General features: G+C 37.6%; 1 protein-coding gene across 16 annotated transcripts in view; it reads right to left on the bottom strand.

Annotated features, from left to right (window-relative positions):
• LOC106508546 overlaps positions 1 to 24,886 on the bottom strand; it is a 593,953-nt gene that overhangs the window by 301,706 nt on the left and 267,361 nt on the right. For 2 of the 16 annotated variants that reach the window (XR_002338161.1, XR_002338158.1), the window contains exon 3: positions 2,202 to 2,255. The exons of the other annotated variants lie outside the window; for them this stretch is intronic. The gene's annotated coding sequence lies outside the window, so the exon portion shown is untranslated. The remainder of the gene's footprint in view (positions 1 to 2,201; positions 2,256 to 24,886) is intronic. 16 annotated transcript variants of the gene reach the window in all.

Below are 24,886 nucleotides of genomic sequence, written 5' to 3'. Positions count from 1 at the left end.
CTGAAACCAGAAGGTAAGCATGAGTCCAAACTGCGGTTTAAATCAAGTTCCTCCCGACTACAGAAAATTTTCTCACTCCTTTATTTTAGTTTTTTAGGGCTGCAGGTGCAGCCCATGAAAGTTCCCAGGCTAAGGGTCGAATCAGAGCTGAAGCTGCCAGCCATAGCCACAGCAACACCAGATCCAAGCCATGTCTGCAACCTACACTATAGCTCATCTCAATACTGGATTCTTAATACACAGAGCGAGGCCAGGGATAGAACCCACATCCTCATGGATACTAGTCTACTAGTTGGGTTCGTTTCTGCTGAGCTACAACAGGAACTCCTCTCACTCCTTTAGGTGAAATCTTGCAAACTATGTTCCACTTTCTTTAATACATTTATGCAACTAATACTAATAGAATAGTTCCTATTGCCTTGAATTCTCTTAGATGCTACAGATGAGCAAAAGAGCCAGTATTTGCTCTTATGGGGCTTATACTGGGGAAAGAAACCACAAACAAATATACAAGTACATAACATGAGTCCAGGTTTGGACAAGTGCTGATGACATAAAATAAATCAGGGTAAGGAAAAAGAAAGGATAATGAAGCAGTCATTGGGAAGTTGAGAAGGTCTTTCTGAGGAAGCTACAGTTTAGTAGTAGTCAGAATACAGTCAGGAGAAAGTCATCTGAAGGCTGAGTGAAAGAGGACCCGGTCCTGGACTAGAAGGATCATGGTTCATTAGAGGAACTTCACGAAGGCCAGCATCACCAGGATAGGATGCACAAGTGGGGAAGTAGGAGGAGATGAAATCAGGGTAGAGGGAGCGATCTCATAATGCAAGTCAGCAAGGGTAAGAAGTTGGGATTTGTTTTCTGAGAAGCCACTGGAGGACTTTATCCAATTTATGCTTTTGAAAACTCACCTTGACCGCTACGTGGAAAATTAACTCAAGGGACAGAAGAGTGGAAACAGAAATACCCATTAGAGATGATTGCAGAAACCTCCATGAAGGCTGACAGGACTCAAAGAAGAGCCGAGGTCTTAGGAGGAGGGGAAAGTGGGTTACGTTGGAACAGAGTCAGAAACTGAGCTGCAGGACTTGCTGATGGAAACGAGGTGGGTGTCAGAAAAAGAAAGAAACCCAACATCACACCTAGGTTTTACACCTCAGATACTTGGTGAATACTGGTGCTTTTTACTGAGACAGGGAAAATTGGAAAGGAGCGGGCATTGAGGAGTGGATCCACGGGACTGTGAGAGTGGGATGGACTGGAAGTTTGGGGTTAGTAGATGCAAACTATTACATTTAGAATGGATACACAAGGAAGTCTTATTGTGCAGCACAGGGAACTATATCCAATCTCTTGTAATATAAAATAACGGAAAATATTATGAGAAAAAGAATGTATATATTTATGTATGGCGGGTCACTTTGCTGCACAGCAGAAATTGACACAGCATTGTAAATCAACTATTCTTTAATAGAAAAAAATTTCAAAAGAAGTCTGTTTCATAGATATTATTACTTCTTATGGCATATTATACAAGTTTCTCTGCCATTTTGAGAGTGCAATATTTCAATTCAACCAAAGACCTAAAAATGTTGGCAGAGAGCTACCTCCCAGGAATTTATGCAAGATGTAAAAAAAAAAAAAGTCTCCCTACATATATCCACTCACCCACAAATACAAAAGTGCCCCTGCAATTTTATGTTATACCTACATAATTATTCATTGGGACACATAGTTTGATTTGGATCATCAAACCAGTAATTAAGTCCAGCCAGAGGAGAACCAATGCAGGGAATATTAATCTTCTTTTTGCTCATAGATCATCTCTATAATACCCAGGGGCAATCTTTAATGGGTCCACTTTTCCCATTTGTAAAATCTATGTTTTCCCATGGTCCTGAGTTTGGGGGCAGAAATAGAGTTCGCTGAGACTCTGTTGTTGTTGTTATCTTTTCTGTCTCCACTATTTTTTCACAACCATTCTCAAAACATTTTTATTCCAAATGCCTTCTCTGACGATTCCCTATCATATAAAATACAGCCCAGATCTCTCCTGAAGTCTGAAGAGGATAGCGTGTGTATCTCTTCTTGAGCGATTAGAACCAACTTAAAATTCTTAGCTTCCTTTGCTTTCTAGGTGCTTTCTACCTCATAGGATTACAAGTTGCTTAAGTTTAGAGTGACGACTTGTGTATACTCACCATCACTCTTCACTGAGGGTCATGCTCACAGAAGAGGCCTTTGATTTGTTTTTGCTGGTTTAAAAAAAAAAAAATCAGAAAGTCTATTTCCAAAATTCAGAAAAGATGCAAAAGAGTACAGTTGTTTGGGGACTTTTTGTCATATATTTGTGAAATCATAAATGTCTAACTCTGAAAGCAATATTACAGATAATCTAATTCAACTTTATTTTGGATTCGAAACTTTGCTAGGTAAACTGCTACTGGCTTAAATCAAAACAGACAAAAAAATGAAAAGGATCAACACATACACCTGTGCCAGGGTAATTTGTTGGTGACTGGTTTGTTCTTTGGAGTTTTGCTTCTTAAAGTTATTTTTGTCTATTTTGAGCTGCATCAACATTCCAATAATTTCTTTCACCCGTAAATAGTAATAAGTAAGCTGCATGAATACTGAAAAGGGAAGACATAACAGAGTCCATTTGAAAGAAGATCTTCATGAGTGAGGCACTCCTTGCCATCTGATTGGATTCAGATCCTAATTATCTGGCATAGTCATTAGGGTTAATATGCACTATTAACTGGACTTTATAATCTGTAAGCATCATACTAATGTGATTTCCAAAACTATTATACTATACTGAGAAGAAAACTTTTGACCAGTAAACAAAGGGTATGTGTCTCTGTATCCATAGTAGTTTGCATTTTTTTCTATCAAAAAGTCTTTTAGATACTTGAATTTGTGAGATAAGCCTTGAGGACTTTATCACCCTTGGGTAAAATGATCAGATAAATTTTCTCAATAAACACAACAGAGCCCTGAAATACTTATACCCAACTAAGGTTCAGCTTAAAATAGTGGGTGAGCTTTTGTCTTATGAACCTGTTTTACTGGAGAAAAGCAAAACAAAACAAAGCATGAAATGTCTAATATGGCAGAAATGAGGCAAGAAGTGCCTGCCTATAGTTTAAGATGTCTCCGATTATGCACGGCAACATCAAAATTATTTTTCTCACGTCACAAGTTGAAAGCAGCATGGTCCCATTTCTGTGTTACATCTATTCCCATTGATCAGCCTGTCCAGATAATCCCCCTCCCTTACACACACTTTTGATTCAATCAGTTCTAAGTCCATCTTTTAGAACACTTGCTGTGCCTAGTGGTCAGAGACAAATTTGGTTCAATACTAAACTGAGTAATTCAAGTGGACAGCCAAATAGCTGATATTATACTCATTAGTGACTGAAAACAAAACAAAACAGAAACACCTATAGGGATAAATTGGATTTTGGTGAGAGAGACAGTAAATGACTTTGGTGAGAGTACTTTGAGGCTTGTCATCATGGAGAATTTCTATTTTTCTTCTTGAGTATGTTTTTATGTGTGGGATCTGGGTGTGTACCATACATTCTTAGCATAGTATTTCTCAAAGTTCCACTACAAAATAGCCTATCACAATCCCATATGTAGCAAACCACCAGGGGGTCTACAAAAGGATCTTACTCAGCAAACAAGCTTGCATCTTCTAATATAAAAATCATGAAAATATTAATGCTAATACTAACTATCTAGAAATGGTCTCAGGGAAACAAAAATAGGGCCCTGTTCTTTCCTCTAGACATGAGAATCTCAATGAAGAGAGAATGATCACGATGCAGTTATAAATCATTCAAACTCCTGTTCTTGATCAGAAAAAAAAAAAATGCAGAATTAGCACATCTGTGTTTGGGAAGATGAAATGTAACTCATCCTATATTAAAGATATCTTCAAATATGACATATAGACTCATGTCTACTTTAACTGACATGCCTTGATCCCCTCCTGTGTGGCAGGCGCCATGGATAGAAAGTTGAAAAAGACAAGGAACTGTGCCCTGCAAACTCCAAGATAAGTTGATGGGGTTGATTCTTTAATAAGACATCTAGGTTTTTCCACAAAGCAGGATATTTTCTCAATTTTCTCTTTAATCTGAGCAATTATAACCCTTGCGGGCCTCCGTCAGGTTCATGCCAAGTCTAAAACTCTAATTTTTTGATTCCAAACAGTTGCCAACATAATTAGAGAAGAGGAGATGATCAAAGTATGAAAAATAAAAGAGAAAGAGAGTTGAGCTTGAATGAGAACGAGCCAACAAAGAAAACAGATTTAACTACAACAGAGTTCCAGTTGGAGAACAGCTCTTTGGAGTTGTCTTGGTCTGGAATATTAACAAAACTACTATTAGAAAAGACTTAAGTTGGAAAACAACAATCTATTTGAGATATGTACTAAGGGCTGCTTGCTAAAGAAGCCTTCTAAACCATGCTGTTATGTCCACAAAGCCACACAAAAAAGATAAGATTTCTTTAAGAATCGGAAAAAAGAAGGTAGAGACAGAGAGACTGAGAGAGAGGTACTGATCAGATTCTTAAAATCTAAGGACAGACCCAAAAGGATGATAAACATGAATGTTAACTTGTATGCAGCTTATCAGTTTGAAACTGCACTCCACAAAATGCCTGGAACATCCTGTGAGTTCAACAATAAACATAAAGCAGATGTTTAAAACCACGTGCTTGTGGAGAAGATTCCCATTCTGCAATCTCTAAAGTGTGAACGTTGAAGAGAAGGGACAGGCAGGGACTAAGGGTGGCATCGTCCTTTAAATCCCTTTGATGAACATAAAATAGGAATGGAGACAATACAGCAACACTCTGTTTCCTGAAGACACCCTTAGTATGGAGTCAGCATGATTCCTTCAACAAACCAACAAACATTCTTTGATCACTGGCAATTGTTTTTGATTCGCAATGCTCACATTCTAATAAAAAGAGAGCCTCTAAAGGGGTAGAAGGTAAACAACAACAATGAGGAATTTGATTTAACTGTAGGCAGAGAAAAATTGTTTTAAGGAAAAAAATGTTCTTGGCAACCCATGCTGCACTCTCTTGTAAATGGCAATGAAAGCCGTTCTTCAAAAATTTAAGAGGAGGCAATATTGCCACAAGTATTAGGTTCTATGTTCTCCTGGAATTGAACATGGAAAGTTATAAGGCATAAAGGCAGATCCCAGGCTAGGGTCTCCGTTTCCCTAAATTATAATTACTTGTAATTTTTTTAAGTCTACTTCCTGAAATAGTTTAATTCTGTCGAACAGCCATAGAATATTGTGCAACTTAGAAAGTTGTTTTTCAGTAGCACCTCCTTGGGCCCAAGAGAGTAGAAAAGCACTCTACCCCCAGATTCGATGCAAAAAACCTCCAAGGATGAGGGAGAATGACCAAACACAGCATGGCAAAGCCTACTTTCCTGGGGGGTTGGGGGGATGTACATTATCCTAGGATATAAAGGAGCACTGTCCATACCGTCTATGAAATGAGTTTAATTGACTGCATTAATCCCCCACCCAGATACACAAATACATATATTTCCCTATAATGTTGATTGAGTGCAGAATGATTGTATTAGACTGCAGGACTCTGTTAGCCCATTATGTCTTCAGGTGAAGTGCTGGTAGTTTTCAGAAAGCATCTAAGAGGCTGCACACACAAAGTAGATAATTGAAAAAAAAAAAATGGGCAAAGTTTAGGACAAAACCTTTCTTTTGCCAGATGTTTTATTACATTTTGATCATGGAGAAAAAAAATATTTTTCTTACTACCAACCTTTTTATAGATGTATTTTCTTTAATAGATGCCAATTATACTTGGATGTATATTTGAGGTAAACCTAAATTCATGAAGAAGGTTTTCTTTAAGCATGCATGATCTCAGAAGGGGAAAAAAAATAGAGCCAAGTTGCATCACACATACGTTTAACTTTTAACAATGCTTCTATAACTGTGCATATGCAAGCGATATAAGAGTTTGTATTGTTTAGCTTACTGAGTGCGTTAGGATTGAACTATTATTATTTAAATCCCTAAATAGGTTATTTCTGGGAGCCCTTACCTTTGGTAAGATTAGTCAATAGCTGCTTTAGTTTACTGCTGCTCTTTAAGGTCAAAACATGATAGTTAAAACATCTTTGACAAATACAATTCAGATGAAGCCCTCATGCACAGACAGCCTTCCACAAAGTTTTAGGACAGACTTCCAGTGGACAATTGGGAATTTCTTTAGTAAAATATCATACAGATTGGTAAATTAGCTTCTATGATTTGGGATCTGGAAAAACGTTTGACTCAAAGTTGGTAGTGTCCAACTGTATAATTCTTCTTTGCTTACATTCCTTTCCCAAATGACTGAGCAAGCTTATTAGAGGATCAAATTACTCAGTGTCAAAACCATAAAGGGGGATTCAGGATGAAAGTAAATGGGTTTGTTACCTCCTGTTTGCCAAGTACATAGGACAAGCATGGAGTAGGCATTTCCACATACTCGATCCTGTAATTCTGTTTTGTAATTTTTCAGATGAAGTTAATTGTTTTAAACTAGAGAAGGGAGGCATCTTATCCAAGGTCATATACCAAGTACATAGGGGAGCATGGACATTAACATATTCATCTGATATCAAAACTTCCACTTTTATTTTTATTCCACACTGCTTTTAGGTTTGCACTAATTATCAGAAGCTGTAACCTTGTAAAGTTATGAATGCTCATTTTGAATCTGGTATTGCTTTGGGAGGAACCAAGGGAGTTTGCTTAGCAAAACCTGCTTTTGTGATAATCTGTTTGCACTAATTAATTTCTTAGGAAAAAAAAAAACACCTTTGTATGCATGAGTTGTTGGTTTAACAGCTTCTCACATCCATGAGCTATTATCACTACCATTGCAATACTGGCAGCAAATCTGGAGGAAGTAATGCAGTTAAGGGAAGAGCATGTCACCAAGAGTAAGGATCAGAATTTATACTGTCCTCAATTCTGATAGATAACTCAGGACGGCATAGTTCTTTGTGGCATAGGCAATGATAAGAAGGATGTATTTATGAACCAAAAAAAATCCCTCACCACCTTCAGGTACTATTTTCATCTTAACCAGCTTTAAAAATCTATCTGCCAAAAGGACAACCTAGTATTCCAGGCCCATAAAAGAGGAGACGATTTTTCCTTTTCTCAAAATGGCACGAGTTTGACTCCAGTCTTTTTCCATGTGGCTAATTTTTAATTATCTTGAGGTGGTAGGAGGATGAGGATAAACCCTTAAGTTGCTGAAAATAAGAAACAAGGATCAGCGCTACCTTAAATGCTAGTGCTCTATCCCATATATCAACAGAGGTACTCTGGGTATGAGGAAATAAGGGAAAATATAAACATGGTATGTTTGACATTTTGGAGACTCCTTGGAGAGACACTGATTTGTAATTCAGATCACAGAGCATCTTTGATTTCTCCCACTTGCCCATGCCCTTTCCTCACCCCTCCCCCACCCAAAAATAAAACACAAAAGCTTTATCTGCCATGGATGGAGAGCAACCCAGGAATCTGTGCAGAGACTATCCATCACATTTCTGTCTTAATTGAATGACACCAGAATGAGATCGATAAAATGTAACAAGAGACAGCTTTGCATTTCCACACTCTCTTATTCCTCCTCTCTATTACTCTCAGCCACCACCGTGACCAGAAAGCCCAAGTACAGAACATGAACCCTGCTGCCAGGCAAGCTGTTAGGATATGAATAAACTTGTCAAAGAAAACAACAAAACTTATAAACGTTAGAGGGGAGCTGGGGAGACAAAAGGTCATTAGAGGAGTATTGAATAGTCTTCTTTAAAAAAGCAATTTCATAGATGCATTCTCACCCCTGAATCACCTCCTCAAATGCAATGTTTCAGTTAGATAATCTCTACAGCTCTCCCTATGCCCTCAAGATTTCTTGAGAATGCATCAATGGTTGCAGATGTGGTGACATCTCAGCTCAAAGCTGCAAGTCCTACAATAAATACCGGGCAGCTGTGATGTCTGCATGCACAAGGTTCCTGAGATCTCCAATGCATTATTGATAACCTCATCACTCTGCTAAAAGCAAAGGCTGACATTGTTATAATCTCAGCCTTCTCCTGAAGAGCTCTGGCTTTGCCTGGGAATCGATCAGAGGAAGAAAGAAGTAAACCAAAGAACAAAACTGCACGTGTAAAAATCAAGAAGGTTAAGAATTGCCTACATTCACTTCCCTCCGAGTTTGTTAACTCGAATCACATGGCCTGCTTGGGTGTTTTTGTACCTGTGACAGTTTACAATGTGGCCATACTCTAGGCTCTATGTTGTAATCATTCATTTAGTATTCCCTACCTTGAGCTTGTTAGAAGTTATCCCCAGAAGAAAAGACTGTATTAGAAAACAAAATTAACTTGTTTTAATGTGGTTTCAAAAAAGGCAGATTTTCTCTGTATCCTTTTGCAACTGAATCAGATATAGCTAACTCTGTCTTCATACAACTTCTTTCCATGGCCATGTGACACCTTATGAAAGTACCTCCAGGGGTATCTATAAAATTTTACCCTTTTATATTTTCATAATGCAAGGTTATAGCACATATTTGTGCCTAATCTAATCTCTTTATAATTTTTAAATTTTCTTTAAATTATTTTCAAAAATGATACAATGAATAATATGACAAAATATAAATGTCATATCTCAGCCCGAGTAATTTGAAGAGAGAATTTGAAGATATACCCACAGTGTGATTTAGAGCTTGATATATATATTTTTTTCTATATTCATCCTTGGAGATAAAAATCTTAAGTAGCTTGCCTTTGTTTTTAAAAAGAAGAGAAACTTATTTTCTTAGCTGATAGGTGGCTAGGTAATCAGCAAAATAATCATGAGTTGGAGGTTACTCCTGGATTCTAGTTTGCAATTCAATCATGATTTGCAGATGAAAGCAACAGGTCAAACAAAGAGCAAAAACACACACAATTTTGTTTCACCTGCAAACATTAGGTATTTAGAGCAGGAGGTGATGGCTGTCTGCCCAGGTAAGACACATGGCATGCATTAATGAACTTGTTTTGTCCACCTTTTATTTGTTGAGGCCTGTATCTGATGCCATGTAGACTTTCCCCAAGTCACAGATTGTGATGTGATCCGACACAGACTAAGGCCCCAGGAAAGGTGGATATTATAGAAAGAGTAGTATATGCCTTTAGACGTGTGCATACATTGCAAGACAGAAAATGGTTACTCCCTACATTCTATATTAAGTAAAATTTAAAAGGGCCTCAAGTCTTACCGCATTTTATTATGGGTTACGTTTTTTAATGCAGTCATTGCCCACTTTCCCAAGGGCTTTAAGAATGCAACCCCCAGGAACACATAAGTCTCTTGGAATATGGAACTCAATCTGAGCCATATAAGCTAACATTAACTTGGAGTAAATATGTTGTACCTCTGATTATTTTTGTTTCATTTATTGATACCTGCTTTCGTTAGTGGGCTGTATACCTAGCAGTAAGACAGTGAGGCTATTTCTGATATGAACAAGCGCATCACTGAAGAAGAAAACAAAACAGCAAATAAAACAAACACCAGCACAGATTGGTAGCACCAGGGTGGCATCTGGTCATCCTGATGTGCATTCACCTCCCATTGGAGAGGTTGATTAACCCCCCCGAATGGCACTTTTAGATCAGAGGCTAGGAACTGAATGCAGCTTGTACATAGTGTGAGTTCCCACAAAGAACATAGTTATTGCTGTGAGGTGCTTCTTTTTGTTGATGTTATTGCACATGGGTTGTTTTTAATTTTTAAAATGAGGCTACTGCTAATTATGGATTTTGACACAGCTTGGAGTGATGAAGAAACTGATTACAATTATAAAAGACTTCTGGGGCCAGAGAAGTCAGAGATGCTAACTACAACCCATGCTACTCCAGCAGTGCCTTTATGGTTGTCAAGTATGATTATGTGAGAAGTAGACTAGATTTATTAGTTGATTTTTTGTTTTTTTTTTTTTTTAACTATAGGATTTAAATGCCCATGGATGTGGCTCACGGTATTACCAGAGTCCCATTTCCTCTCTTGTGTTTTCCGTGTACACTTCGAATCCTCAAGAAAGAAAACCCCCGTTGCATTGTACACTCCAGAGTCTATAAGGCAGGATGAATAAAAAAGAAAAAAAGATCTTCCCAAAGTAACTTTTAGAATACTTTCTCATTTTTAAACCTAAAAGTCCGTTTTGACCTTGTCTATTTTTCATAATCTGTATATTTGATAAGAGACAGAGGATATATTGCATATCTGCCAATAGGGTGAAAAAGGAACAAACTGAATTTTGCTTTGAGGAATTTATTTTCCAGAGAACAAAACAGAGAGAAGAGAAAAAGAACCTTTGTTTAATGTTATGGGGTCACCTATTGAGATACAGCATCTAAACATAGTTTATGTTGGAATTCTGCCCCCTCATGAGTATTCTTCATTTAGGAGAAGTGCATTTATTCCAACACATTACAAAAGAGCCCGAATGGGTATTCAAATAACTGCTGTAAATCAAAAGATTCTCTTTTTAAGGAAACAATCATAGATTTTTATAGTTTTTGTGCTTTGCTATGGACTTTCTAAAATGATAGAAAGATTCTCATTTGTGCCCCCCCCAACCCCACTATTGAATTGTTCTGGTTTTGTACAGTGTAGAACAATCCTGCAATAATAAAACATTTCAACTTTGTACAAAAGGTGAAGCTTTCCATTTGAAGTTGTTCTTGAACAGAAAAAGAAAAAAAAAAAAAAAAAAAAAAAACAGAAAATGGGCTGACAGCTTTAGAAAATTTAAACAATTCCCCTTGCCAAGATACGTATTTCGTGAGTTTTCTTTAATTTCAGATTTGGTGCATATGTGTCATGCTAACAATGAATGCTTTCAATTTCAGAGTTCAGTTTCTTCTCTCCCTGCTTAAACCAATCTTCACCTTTTAATAGGCAATTATTTTCCTAATCACTTCTTAAAAACTTTTTTCAGAACTGTGAGGCACTAAGCTCCAAGTTATACATTATGGTTGCTTTTAAAACAAACTGAGTTCACTGTAAACTGCAAAATGCACCGGATTGGTAAAAGTACCATAGAACAAGGAAAAGAAGCAAGGAGGCTATACCTCAAAGTATTAGAAAACTTCCATAACTTACAAATTCATACAGATCACAGGTGAATTGGATGAGAAGAATTCTTTTAAAAATGAGCAAAGTAGTATTGACTGTGATTGTTTTAATAGGATATACAGAGTTGTAATATTTTCTCCCATCGGCATTAAACCTCACTTCACAAAATAGAATATTCTCTCATTTTCTCTTTTTATAACCTGTCAACCACATGGAACACAATCTTCTAAATTTAAAAGCAAAGCATAAAACTAAGCTCTTATAATCACAACTATTCATATATATTTTCATTTGAAATATAAGTGCTTCAAAAACCATTTTCTTGTGGCAAAAAAAAAAACTAGTTAGAAAACAAACAAAAAATGCTATATTTTATGATATCTCTATCAGGCATGAAAAGAAAGACAATGGATCCAGTCCTGTGATACCTTACCAAAACACTTTAGCAGTGCTAATTTCAATGTTGCAGACACAAACAGAATAATAAAAATGCATGTGGCTCAGGAGTTGGAATTACAACTGTGATATTTTAAGGATGATTCCACTGGATTCAATTCAAATCCGAAAGATCAATTGATGTTTCATGAACCCAACAAATCTATAATAAAGCTTCCTTCTATTTCAATATTTTAAAATTAATTTACAACTAGCTGTTTAAAAGATTTAATTATTAATAGAAGCATTTTATCTAATGGATTTTTTTTAAAGTTGCACTTGATTTTATGTACCAATGATTCAATATAGAAGGTAGAATATAGAACATGGCTGAGCCAATACTGCAAAGATCCTAATTAGTATCATGCTATAGAAAAACAATGAAGTGATTCTGTCACCAATTACTGACAATTAGCCTAAGTACAACAGTTAATTTCATGGAAATAAAACCATTATAAAATGAAAGGAACAAAGCCTATCATAATTAATAGCATTTGCCTGCATTCCTCTACTGGCTATTTAATTCATGAACTATAAAAGTTTGAAACAACTTGAACAGCTAAACACATACACAAAATTCAAGAGTCTGTGTATCTGGATTTTCCAATTTTTAAGAATCTGTGGAAACGTAATTTAGCAACCGAATTATGTTTATCAAATATTTATCCCCAAACTTTAATATATCTGACACCTGGAATGTGCATTTGTTAGGTGATAAAATGTAGTATATTAAATTACAAAGAAATATCTTGTGATAGTTTGTTATGATCCTGTTTTAATGCATCTAGATAAAATAGTGAACTGCCAATAATTGCTGAAATATTACAACGTTAAAAGTCCCTGACTCCCTTGCACTTTTGTCTCACTCAAACTTTTCACTTGCTTCTTTCTTTAATGTAGCTAGGTTGTCTGTGCTCAGGAGCATGGGGGTGGCTGGCTTGCGCCCCCATGTCAATTTCATCTCACGCCTTAACTCTGCCACAAGTTTCAGAGTTGCAGTGTCATAAGGCATCATGAAGTCAAGTCAAGCTTTAAAATGTTGTTCTGGCTTCTCTTAAAGCTGAAAAGGATTCATTTTTCAAGGTACCTACCAATCAACAAAGTAAAAACAATTCAAGGCCAGTGACTTTTAAAGCCAAACTTCACAAAATGCACCCTTGCTTATGTTTTTCTAGTTTCAACAAGTTCTGAGAACAAAACTTTAAAACCTAAGAAAACAGGGCTATAGGCTACTGCCTAATAAACGGCCATGTCAATTTTAAAACTTTGGGTACACAAATGAAAACATTCTAGAGGTTTTTGGCCATGCAGAGATAAGATCCTCTCTGGGGAGACGACTAGAAACTGCTGGGTCTTTTGTGCAGACTCCTGGAATGTGCTTGCTTTTCATTTCTTTCTTTGTGTCTGGCACACTGGCCTCACAGGCAGTGTCTTAAGCCATGCAGGGTCAGGGCAAACAGAGAACAGCATTCATGGACAGATCAAGTTTATGTGAGAATCTGCTCCTCCGCTGCCCTCAATCTCCATATGAATTGTTAATAAAATCTTAGCCTGAAAGCTCATCACCCCAACAGTGGGGAAGTCATGCAGAGAATCCTCTAGTTCAGAAAAACAAGATTTCTTTATCTTTTTCATCCTTCGCCAGCATTCGTGGGAATTCTGCCATGTAACCTCTTCCTGAACCCCCTCCCCCACCCCCACCTCTCTGCACAACTCACTTGGTCGCACCTGATCATCAGGGAAGGCGGGGAGCTAAAAAGACAAAAGAAACATTCTGACACCCACAGCAAATCTACCACAACATCAACTTTGCCGCTGCAGTAATTTGCTGCTGTAAAAACCTTCAGGCAAAAGGAAATATCAATGCTTAATTTTTTCCAGTTTGTGTCAAACAGCTAGAAAGACTTTCCCATAGCTTTATGACACCGCATGAACTAGAGAGCCACAGATAGAATAAAAGGTCACATAGAAAGTGAAGAACAGTCATACCCTAATTAACTTGATCTCTCCATGCAAATACTGGACAGGAACAAGACTCGATGCAATGTTGCAGGCAATCTTGCAGTGTATCTTCTAACCTTGCTACAGGCTAGCTGGGCCTCTTGTTTCCTCTGCTTTTGCTCCCTGCAAACTGTTTTAATATCGAACGCCTTTCAGAGGGATGGGCTGATGAACGAAAACATGAATTTCCTGCTGCCCTTTAAGGTGGGTTAAAGGGGGTGCTAGCAATCAATTACAGAACAAAAGAACAACAACAACAAAAAAAATGACTTAAGAATCTAAGGAGTGAAAGTGTTACATTCTTTCCAGTTTATTTTTTTAAACTAAGTGCTTCATTTTTATTCACCCTTATCATGAATAGTAAAGAATATCTATTTCATTACAAACTGAAAGTTTACCCAGTACCACCTGAAGTCAATCTATTTTCTGCTCCAAAAGTCTTTAAATGTACTTAACTTCCATTTCACCTTGAAAATGATTTTACGGGGAATAAAAAAGTTTAAAATTTCATTGTACATTCATTTAAAATCTGTGCTTCAGATTTTCGAACTGTTGTTAACATGCAGGTGCATTTCAGAATAAAGAGTTATATTTTCTGTTCCAATTAATATCTTCACCCTAGTAAATCTTTGTTCCCTCATTTTATTTTGGTCAATAAAGCAAAATTAACTTCTAAACTCTTTGCACATAAATTGTTCCACGATATCTTTCACTAAACTTTTCTTTCCTATACTTGAATATGTCAAAAAAAGTTGAATATCATTTTAAAACAAATATTCCTAAAGTATACATAAAGAAATGTGAATTGACTAAATATAAGGCACATTTTTACCACTATATATCTTGAAATGCTATTAGGTAATACTTGAGAAGATAAAAATACATGAACACACGCAGACTCTCACACACATAGTTTCTTAAAAACAAGCAAAGTAAAAGGAACACAAGACACTTCTAAACCACTCACATAATAAAGTCATATAAATGTATTATGTAACCTATCTAAAACAAAGTCATTATTATAAATAGCACATTCATTTGCTCTCTATCCATAGGTGTCACTTTAGTATGTAAAACATGGAAATCCATAGTTCAAGGAATTCTCTTACATAAAATTTGAGCCACAGACGCTTAATAAAAATTCAATACAAAAGTAAATTTATTTCTATATTAAATGGTCCCAGTACCTTGTGAAATTCTATTTAGGTACTATGACTTTAGAAATTCATTAAAGACACAATGGAACTACAAATGCAAAATAATGTTCAATATTTTTCTTTAACATTGATGTAAGTCATTATTATAATTAATGTGAATCAAACTATTTCTAGAAACAGAAATTCCAATTGTTCTTCACAAGTTATCTAAGCAAAATTAATCTTTAAATATATAAAAGTCAGTAATTCAATGAATGTTAAAGAAATACTTGTAAAGTGATACAAATATGTGAAAAGAGTTATTTTGTAAAATGGAGAATGATCTGAAATATATATCAGTCTTGTATGAAATAATAACTCAATAAGCTAATTTTATAGCAATGAGTTTAATAATTAAATAGGGCTAAGTGAAAGTCAATAATTTTTATTCATAAGACTGTGTGTTACTGAATTAAATCACCTTAAAACTTTATTGTGTTGGTGTACACCTTTAATTGCCGAAGGAATAGCAATATTTTAGTGCAGAATGCGTATTACCAAACCTCAGTTTCTATCGTGATTGGTATTTTCTGAGAAGCAGGTATTAACGGTTTGGTCAATTGGGAGTTTGCTCTTCGAAATATGTGTTTTCAAAACATTAGTACAGTTAACTCTAGAGTAGGGCTCCTCATTAATTTCCACTGGGACCTGCACTCTGTGACAGGGTGAAGGAAGAGGCATAGTTGAACATGCTTGCAACTCTGAGTCATGGAATAGTACAATAGTTCTTTTTTTTTTTCCTCTCTTTCTGGAAACTCTGTGAGCCACAGAGAGGACCTGTTCCTGAGTAATAGTCTGGAGGTGGTAATGACATGTAGAAATTGAGAACTCTAATCGTGGATCATGGTTTAGTGGTTAACGAACTCGACTGGACTCCTTGAGGATTTGGGTTCGATCCCTGGCCTTGCTCAGTGGGTTAAGGATCTGGCGTTGCCATTGCCATGAGCTGCCATGTAGGTTGCAGACTTGGCTCAGATCCCATGTTGCTGTGGCCGGCAGCTACAGCTCTGATTGGACCCTGAACTTGGGAACCACCGTATGCCATGGGTGCACCCCTAAAAAGACAAAAAAAAATATCTCTAATCTGGACATGTGTATTTACATGTAGACTATAGGTACCAACGTGGATCCACGACACGATGTTAATAGGGCTTTTGAGACAGCCTCCTGAAAAACCCAGGACATGTCGGGGCTGTTGAGGCTTGTCTATTGTTATAGACTGAATGTTTGTGCCCTTCCAAATTCATACATTGAAGCTGTAACCTCCAGTGTGGCCTCTAATGAGGTAATTAAGGCTAAATGCAGTCACAAAGGCAGGGCCCTGATTTGTTAGGATTAGTATCCTTCAAAAAAAGATGAAGTATAGTTGATGTACAATGTTGTATTAGTTTCGGTGTGCAGCAAAGTGATATGTGCATATATATTCTTTTTCAGATTCCTTTTCATTATAGGTCACTACAACATATTGAATATAGTTCCCTGTGCTACATAGTAGATTCTTGTTGTTTATTGATTTTACATACAGCAGTGTGTATCAGTTAATCCCAAACTCCTAATTTCTCTCCCCCTTTCCCCTTTGGTAACCCTAAGACTCACAGACATAGGCTTAGTGTCATTTTTAAGAAGAGACACCAGAGAGGGTGTCTTTCTCTCTACACACACTTTCTCTACACACACTCTACACACTTTCTCTCTACACACACACTTTCTCTACACACACTTTCTCTACACACTCTCTACACACTTTCTCTCTACACACACACGCTGAAGAAAGTCCCAGTAAGGACATAGGAAGAAAGCAAAGATCTACAAGCTAGGAAAAGAGTCCTCACCAGTAATCAAATTTCCATCACTTTGATCATGGGCTTCCAGCATCCAGAACTGTGAAAAACTAAATGTCTGTTGCTTAAGCCACCCGGTCTGTGCTATTCTGTTATAGCAGCCCAGGCAGATCAGTTTACACATTAAACCCAACAACAACAATAGCAAATTGGAATGAATCTAGAAGTGCATTCCAAGGGTAGTTCTGCTTTATCCCAATCTCTTCCGTTCTTGCAGAGCTAGGTGAAGTGGACAAGAATTTCAGTCTGAATTCACGTGTCTACTGTAAGACGTTAAACCTACCATCCACCTGCTTGACAGCTTGTAAATCTGTCTTTAACATTGGTAATTACATACTGAAACTAAAAAATAGAAAGTGTAATATAGTCAATTTTCTTCAAAATAGCTATGTGCCAAGAAAAAAAAAAAAAAAACTATAGTGTAATAAGAGCATGGATTTTAGAGAAAGGTCTAGATAGCCAAAGAGCTTTAGCTACCTACTTGTTCTTTGCATTTATGTGTCACCTGGCCTGACCAAGCCTCAGTTTTTGAGCTTCAAAATAGGAGTAATGTCATTAACATCAAAAAAGTTGTACTCCATTTCCATGATTTTCTTTTCTGTGGGGGAGGGAGTGGGATGGACTGGGAATTTGGGGTTAATAGATGCAAACTATTGACTTTGGAATGGATAAGCAATGAGATCCTGCTGTGTAGCACTAGGAACTGTATCTAGTCACTTATGATGGAGCATGATAATGTGACAAAAAAGAATGTATATATGTATGTGTGACTGGGTCATCCTGCTGTACAGTAGAAAATTGACAGAACACTGTAAACCAGCTATAATGGAAAAAAAGAACAATCACTAAAAATAATTAAAAAAATCTGTTGTAAAATGTAGCTGCTGCCAGTAACATGGAACAAATTTTCACCATGATTATGATCATTACCATTATTATAACACTTTTCTAAGTCCCCTACATTTCTTTCAATTCAGTGAAGGTCCCAGAAGTCTGTATTTGGATTCGGACTTGCAGCATATGGAGGTTCCCAGGCTAGGGGTCGAATCAGAGCTAAAGCTGTCAGCCTACACCACAGCCACAGAAACTCGGGATCTGAACCGTGTCTGCACCCTACACCACAGCTCACAGCAATGCCAGATCCTTAACCCACTGAGCTAGGCCAGGGATCAAACCCACATTCCCATGGGTCCTAGTCAAGTTCGTTAACCACTGAGCCATGAAGGGAACTCTGGACTCACAAATATATTTTTTAATTTTAGCTTTATTGAAGTATAACTGACATACAAAATAGTGAGATATTTAAAGTACACATTGTGGTGATTTGATATATACATAATTGTTGAAAGGATCCCCCTCATCTAGTTAATTAACACAACTATTCCCTCACGTTTTCTTCCTCCCTCCCTTCCTTCCTCTCTCCCTTTCTTTCCTCCTTCCCTCCTTTTGTCTTTTCTTCTCCTTTCCTTCCTTTCTTTTATGAGAACATTTGAGCTTTATTCTCTAAGCAAATTTCCATTATATATAATACAGTGTTATGTACTAAAGTTACTGCGTTTTAATCGGATTCTCAGATCTCTTTCATCTTATAGCCAAATTTTGTGCCTCTTCTTATTTCCTCCACTTCACAGCCCCTGGCAACCACTTTTCTACTTTATATTTTTATGAGTTTTGTTGCAGAAAACCATGGCAGAGGAAAGAGACAAGTGGCACTCGGAGATGTGGAATAGCCAGGTTTATTCAGCACCACTGTGGGTTCAGAGAAGTGGTCTCCAGAGTCTGAGCATAAGGTCTTTGTTCTCGGTAGCTTTTATACAACACGAGACTTCCAGGTCTTGAGGTTTTTCTGTGGAAGCAGTCCCAGCCCTCCCCCTTTCCCGAGGAGACAGAGCTCCTGCCAAAGAAGCTGAGCAAATGAGATTACTAAAGTGAAGCTGATAAACAGAGCTTGGAGCTTGGTTAGCAGGGCTGCTAGCATGGACATAAGGTATATAGTTGCTACAAGGTTACAAGAAGGTACAAAAGCAGTGGTATCCGGAGGGGCCAGCAAAGCTGCTGTCAGTCATGTAGTAGCTGTGTCCTCAGCCTGGGGAGGGGGGAGCAGGGCACGGTGGCAGGGGGGCGGGGTCGCTAGTTAAAACTCTTATTTCAGTTTGAGTTTTTTTTTTAAGATTCCACATAAAAATAATATCATACAGTATTTGTCTTTCTCCACCATGTTTATCTCATTCAGCATAATGCCCTCCAGGTTTATCTATGGTGTCACAAATGTCAAGATTACCTTTCTTCTCATGGCTGAATAATATTCCACTGTGTGTTTGTGTGTATCTTTGTTCATATGTAGATGGACACTGTTGTTTCCATATTTTGGTTCTGTGAATAATGATGCAATGAGCAAGGGACAGCAGATATCTATGATGATCTGTTTCCATTTTTTTGCATAGATATACCTAGAAGTGGGATTGCTGGGTAATATGGTAGTTCTATTTTCAATTTTTTTGAGGAAGCTCCATATTGTTTTCCACCATGGCTGTTCCAGTTTACATTCCCTAGGAGTCACAAATCCTCATGCATTCTTAGAATCACTTTCTCAGAATTATTATTATTTTATTTTGTCTTTTTGTCTTTTCCAGGGCCGCTTCCGTGGCATAGGGAAGTTCCCAGGCTAGGGGTCTAATCAGAGCTGTAGCTGCCAGCCTATGCCAGAGCCATAGCAACTCGGGATCTGAGCTGCGTCTGCAACCTACACCACAGCTCACGGCAACGCCGGATCCTTAACCCACTGAGCAAGGCCAGGGACCAAACCCGCAACCTCATGGTTCCTAGTTGGATTTGTTAACCACCGCACCATGACGGGAACTTCTCAGAATGATTTTTTGATAAATGTCTGAAAATTTTTTAAAAGTTCAGTGTGAGAAAGAACATCATTTCATCACGATGCTAGGAGGTTTCCTTTGAGGACTCTGTTCGTCATGGGATCTTTGAAGAGGCACAGGTGTGAGTCCTCCACTCACAGCATGAGGGGTGTATCTGCTACCACGCCTTGTTTTCATGCTGGTTTCAGGCAGCTTATGCTAAATGACTATATGACTTTTGTAACTGCCACACTCTCCTTTTATTCCCTTTACCCAGTCTTTTTCTTTTTCTTTTCTGTCTATACTACTCTCTCAGGAGGGTTCAGATTTGGATTGAAACACATACTGAGGAAGATGGATTTAGGAAGATGTCAAAGACAGTTAATATCATGGGGGACTCTGGGATCAGACTCTGGGGCTAGTTTATAAATGGAAAACAAAGAAGATAGGCAGATGCCTAAGGATTTTCACAAGGAGATCGCCTCAGAAGACTATGTTGATGAGTTACTTCTAATGCTCTGATGATGGACCACATAGTGGTAGGAAATAATTTTTTTACTTTTGCTTCAATGTGGAAGTTTAAGGAAGGTTAAAGATGTTATAAAGAAATTTTTTTTGGTCTTTTTAGGGCTGCACCTGAGGCATGGGAGGTTCCAGGCTAGGGGTCACATCAGAACTGTAGCTGCTAGCCTACACCTGGGACAGCCATGCTGCTGGATCCTTAACTCACTGAGGGAGGCCAGGGATTGAACCTGCGTCCTCATGGGTGTTAGTCAGATTCGTTTCCGCTGAACCATGACAGGAACTCCAGAAAATTTGAAACATTATTATTTGTATCATAAAAACTATGTGGGTTCTATCCCTGGCCTTGCTCAGGAGATTAAGGATCCGGCGTTGCTGTGAGCTGTGGTGTGGTTCGCAGACATGGCTCGGATCTGGAGTTGCTGTGGCTCTGGTGTAGGCTTGTGGGTGCAGCTCTGATTGGACCCCTAGCCTGGGAACATCCATATGCCATGGGAGCAGCCCTAGAAAAAGCAAAAAAAAGAAAAAAAGAAAAAAAGGAAAAAAGAAAAAAAAAAGACTGCAGTTATCAAAATGCTCAAAATATTTGTCTTCAGGTTCTATGTGGGATATTTTAAAGCCATTTAAGCACTCCATGGAGTCATGTTACACAGGCTATTTCTACTTCTAGCCCTATTTCTGTCTTTTCTATTACTCTGCATCACTTTAAAGGTCACAGTGAAGATTTTATAAGTGTGTAGTCTACCACTGATATCAATTTAAATATAGCCCTCTTATTTAAGAAAAATGTTATTTGTGAAATATATATAATGTCAAATAAAACATATAAAATTTTATTATACTTTATATCCATGCTTCTACAGTGTATAACATTGAGGTGAGTTAATCCATTGAAGTGAGTTAATCCAAATGAAACTCTAGAAGCTGATTTGACTAAAGGATGATAGAAATATTTTAAGAAATGACAGATGAGTCTTCAAATTCAAGACGCTAAAAATGGACCAAAATGACTACAACTGTCACTACTCAGTATAAGTAAACTTCCAAAATTATTTAGCATTACATAACATATATCTTGACCATAGTTCTTCAAGAAAGTATTGTCTCTAAATTGTAACATAATGTTACTAATGGGATTTTATTTAACAACGGATGTACTTTTCAGAAATAAATGCCTTTCCTAACAGATTCCAAGTATTAGGTTAGCTACAGGGAATACCAAAAGTTATGTGCTGGGTAAAACCCAAGAGCAGGTGAGAGATAGTTAAAACACAAAGGTTTCTCCAAAACTTCAAAACTATTTTTTTTGGCTTGAAAAAAATAAACATCTCAAATTCTTTTAGAAATATGTTGAATATGGCAGTTCCCACTACACATTTGCCAAAGATGCTACTCTTTCATTTCGGAATATGCAAACATTTGAAGAATTCAAAAATGTACATGTTGCTTATTCAGTTTAACTTAACTCTGGAGAGGCTTGCTCCCCAAGAAGTCCCAAGGCCTTTGGATATTGCAGCTGCGTCAAGAATAAATGAGAATCAGGTCATAACAGGCTCAACTGCAGAGTCCAGGCAGCTCTAGAGGCATGCTTGGGGGATTGTGCCAGATCGGCTCCCACAATAGAGCAACTACTGCAATAAAGCCAGTTACAGAATTTTTTAGGTTTCCCAGTGCATTCAAAAGTTATATTTATACTATATTGTAGTCTACTGAGTGGGCAACCAAATTATGATAAAATAAACATACATACCTTTATTTTAAAATACTTTATTCCTAAAAAAAAAATGCTCACCATCATCTGAGCCTTCAGTAAGTCATAATCTTTCTGCAATAGCAAGATCAAAAATCACTGACCAAAGATCACCATACTGAATACAGTAATAAAAAGTTTGAAATATTGTAAGAATTGCCAAAACATGAGATGAAGACACAAAGTGAGCAGCAAACGCTGTTGAAAAAATGGTCTCAACAGACTTGCTCCACACAAGGTGATCACCAACCTTCAAGTTGTACAAAAAAAAAAAGAAAAGAAAAGAAAAGAAAAAAAGAAAAAAAAAATGCAATACCTTTGAAGTACCATAAAACAAAGCACAATAAAGTAAGGTATGCCACATTAGATTCTGTATTGGGCAAAATATACTTGTCTACATTTATTTCTCCCAACTGTAATCTAAAAATAAACATAGAGGGTCCCGAAAAAAATTTTTTAGTCAAAATTAAGGCAAAAATCTTTAGATTACGGGAGAGATGGAAGTAAAACTTTTTTTTTTTTAACCAGAGGTTGGTGTTTGGGGGCCTAAAACAAAGATGCTGCTCCATGTTTTTCTATGATAATACACATTCCTGGGAACCAATATAGATCTACTTTTCTGAAGATACATTTAATTTGCACCTGAGAAATCATAAGAAAAAAGTACATGATTGAATTTGGCTTAAGATGTTCTACACACCAATAGTGCCTTACCCAAAAGAGCCCCAAAGAGTCTTTCAGTCAATGAAGGCAAGAATCATATCTGTTTTGCTCACAACCATGTCCCCAGCATGTAGCAGGCCTTTTAATGGCATTGAATAAATATATCATTGATATAGTCAAAAACAAACCATTGAAGAAATGGAAAGCCTTATTTTAATAATTTCATAATAGCTCTTCCTATATGACAAAGTAATAACATGGATATGAGCATAAAGCATCACTTAAAAGAAATATTCCTCACATCTCTCAGATTTCTTCAAATGTATAACACAGCAGAAAATGGGAACTTGGAGTATAGGTGCCGCATAGATTTGTTTTCAAATTTGCAACATTCAATTCTGCACTGGAATTGAGAAAGCATCAGCTCTTTAAAATTGTCTAGTTGTAGGAGTTCCCCTAGTCGTCAGTGGTTAACAAAACTGACTAGTATCCATGAGGATGCGGATTTGATCCCCAGCCTGGCTCAGTGGGTTAAGAATCTGGTGTTGCCGTGAGCTGTGATATGGGCTGCAGATGTGGCTCAGACCCTGCATTGCTGTGGCTGTGGTGTAGGCTGACAGCTATAGCTCCAATTCGACCCCTAGCCTGGGAACCTCCATATGCCACAGATGCAGCCCTAAAAATACAAAAGAAAAAAATTAAAAAAAAAATTGTCTCGCTTTAAAAATCCTGATGTGTAAAAAGAAAATGCAACTAATTCCTCTCAGAATACTGCTAATAGGATTAAAGTATGCAATACGAGGTTTATAACAGCCACACAGATGGTAGACAACTTTTCCCCATCTTACATAACGAGATTAATAATTTTTTTCTTTTCAGGGCCTCACCTGTGGCATATGGACATTCCTGGGCTAGGGGTTGAATCGGAGCTGCAGCTGAGGTCTGCATCACAGCCATGGCAATACCAGATCTGAGCCACATCTTTGACCTAAACTGTAACTTGCAGCAGCACTGGGTCCTTAACTCACTGAAGGAGGTCAAGGATAGACCCCACATCCTCATGCACACTATGTCATGTTCTTAAGTCACTGAGCCACAACGAGAACCTCCAAATTAATATTTAAGGAAATGCCTAGAATTTAAGATATATAACAAAAATAACTAGCAAAATTGGCACAAAGTTTATTTTCAAAAAGAATTAAAAAGAAAAAACTGGGAACAATTTTAGAACATTATTTGGTCCATGTATGTAAGTAGGCAATGTTACTTACTAGCTATAAAAATACATCCCTTTCCATTAGACTATGTGTAAACAGACATACATATTCTGCCGTTTGCTTGTTCAAAAATGACTTCCTATATCTATAGCCTCTATGGATTAGTTATTGACATAGAGCACAAATGCACAGTCATCTTACCCAAAGCAACAACAGTAATAGTCCTAACTTGAAGACAATAATCTGTCCGGCCCCCTTTTGTCTTTTCTGTTGTGGTAAAAGTCCAAATCTTTTTAAAAAGTCCCTTTCTTTGGTGGAAATGTTTATGCTTTCCCTTCATATTGTGAACTTGATGATTTGAAATAGTTCAACCCAGGAGTTCCCATCATGGTGCAGCAGAAACGAATCCAATTAGGAACCATGAGGTGGTGGGTTCAATCCCTGGCCTCACTCAGTGGGTTAAGGATCTGGTGTTGTCGTGAGCTCTGGTGTATGTCGCAGACAAGGCTCAGATCCAGTGTTGCTGTGGTGTAGTCTGGCAGCTACAGCTCTGATTCGACCCCTAGCCTGGGAACCTCCATATGCCATGGGTGCAGCCCTAAAGAGACAAAAAGACAAAAACAAACAAAAAAGAAATAGTTCCATCTGTCCTTGAATTTTCAGTCACTTTGTTTCCCTTGGTAAAAATCTAAGGATTAAGGAGTTCCCATCATGGTGCAGTGGTTAACGAATCCGACTAGGAACCATGAGGTTGCGGGTTCGGTCCCTGCCCTTGCTCAGTGGGTTAACGATCCGGCGTTGCCGTGAGCTGTGGTGTAGATTGCAGATGTGGCTGGATCCCGCGTTGCTGTGGCTCTGGGTAGGCGGTGGCTACAGCTCCGATTCGACCCCTAGCCTGGGAACCTCCATATGCCGCGGGAGCGGCCCAAAGAAATAGCAAAAAAAAAAAAAGACAAAAAAAAAAAAAAAATCTAAGGATTAAGAGCCCTTACTTTTGCTACGTTTGTTTCTTTTGGCACTTTGACATTACCTCCGTTACAGTCTGAAAATTCAATTAGAGTCCTATGAATTGCTTTTCCAAAGGGCATCTAGTGCGTAATGCCCAAATCCACCCCAATTTTAATTCACATATGATTTAAAAATGGAGAAACGACCTTCCTGGTTTGGATGTTTTTGAACAATAAATGTAACACAACCCTTCCAAT

Source organism: Sus scrofa, chromosome 13, assembly GCF_000003025.6.
Source record: "Sus scrofa isolate TJ Tabasco breed Duroc chromosome 13, Sscrofa11.1, whole genome shotgun sequence".
Classification (NCBI taxonomy): Eukaryota; Metazoa; Chordata; class Mammalia; order Artiodactyla; family Suidae; genus Sus; species Sus scrofa.
This window is presented reverse-complemented; position numbering and strand designations above follow the sequence as displayed.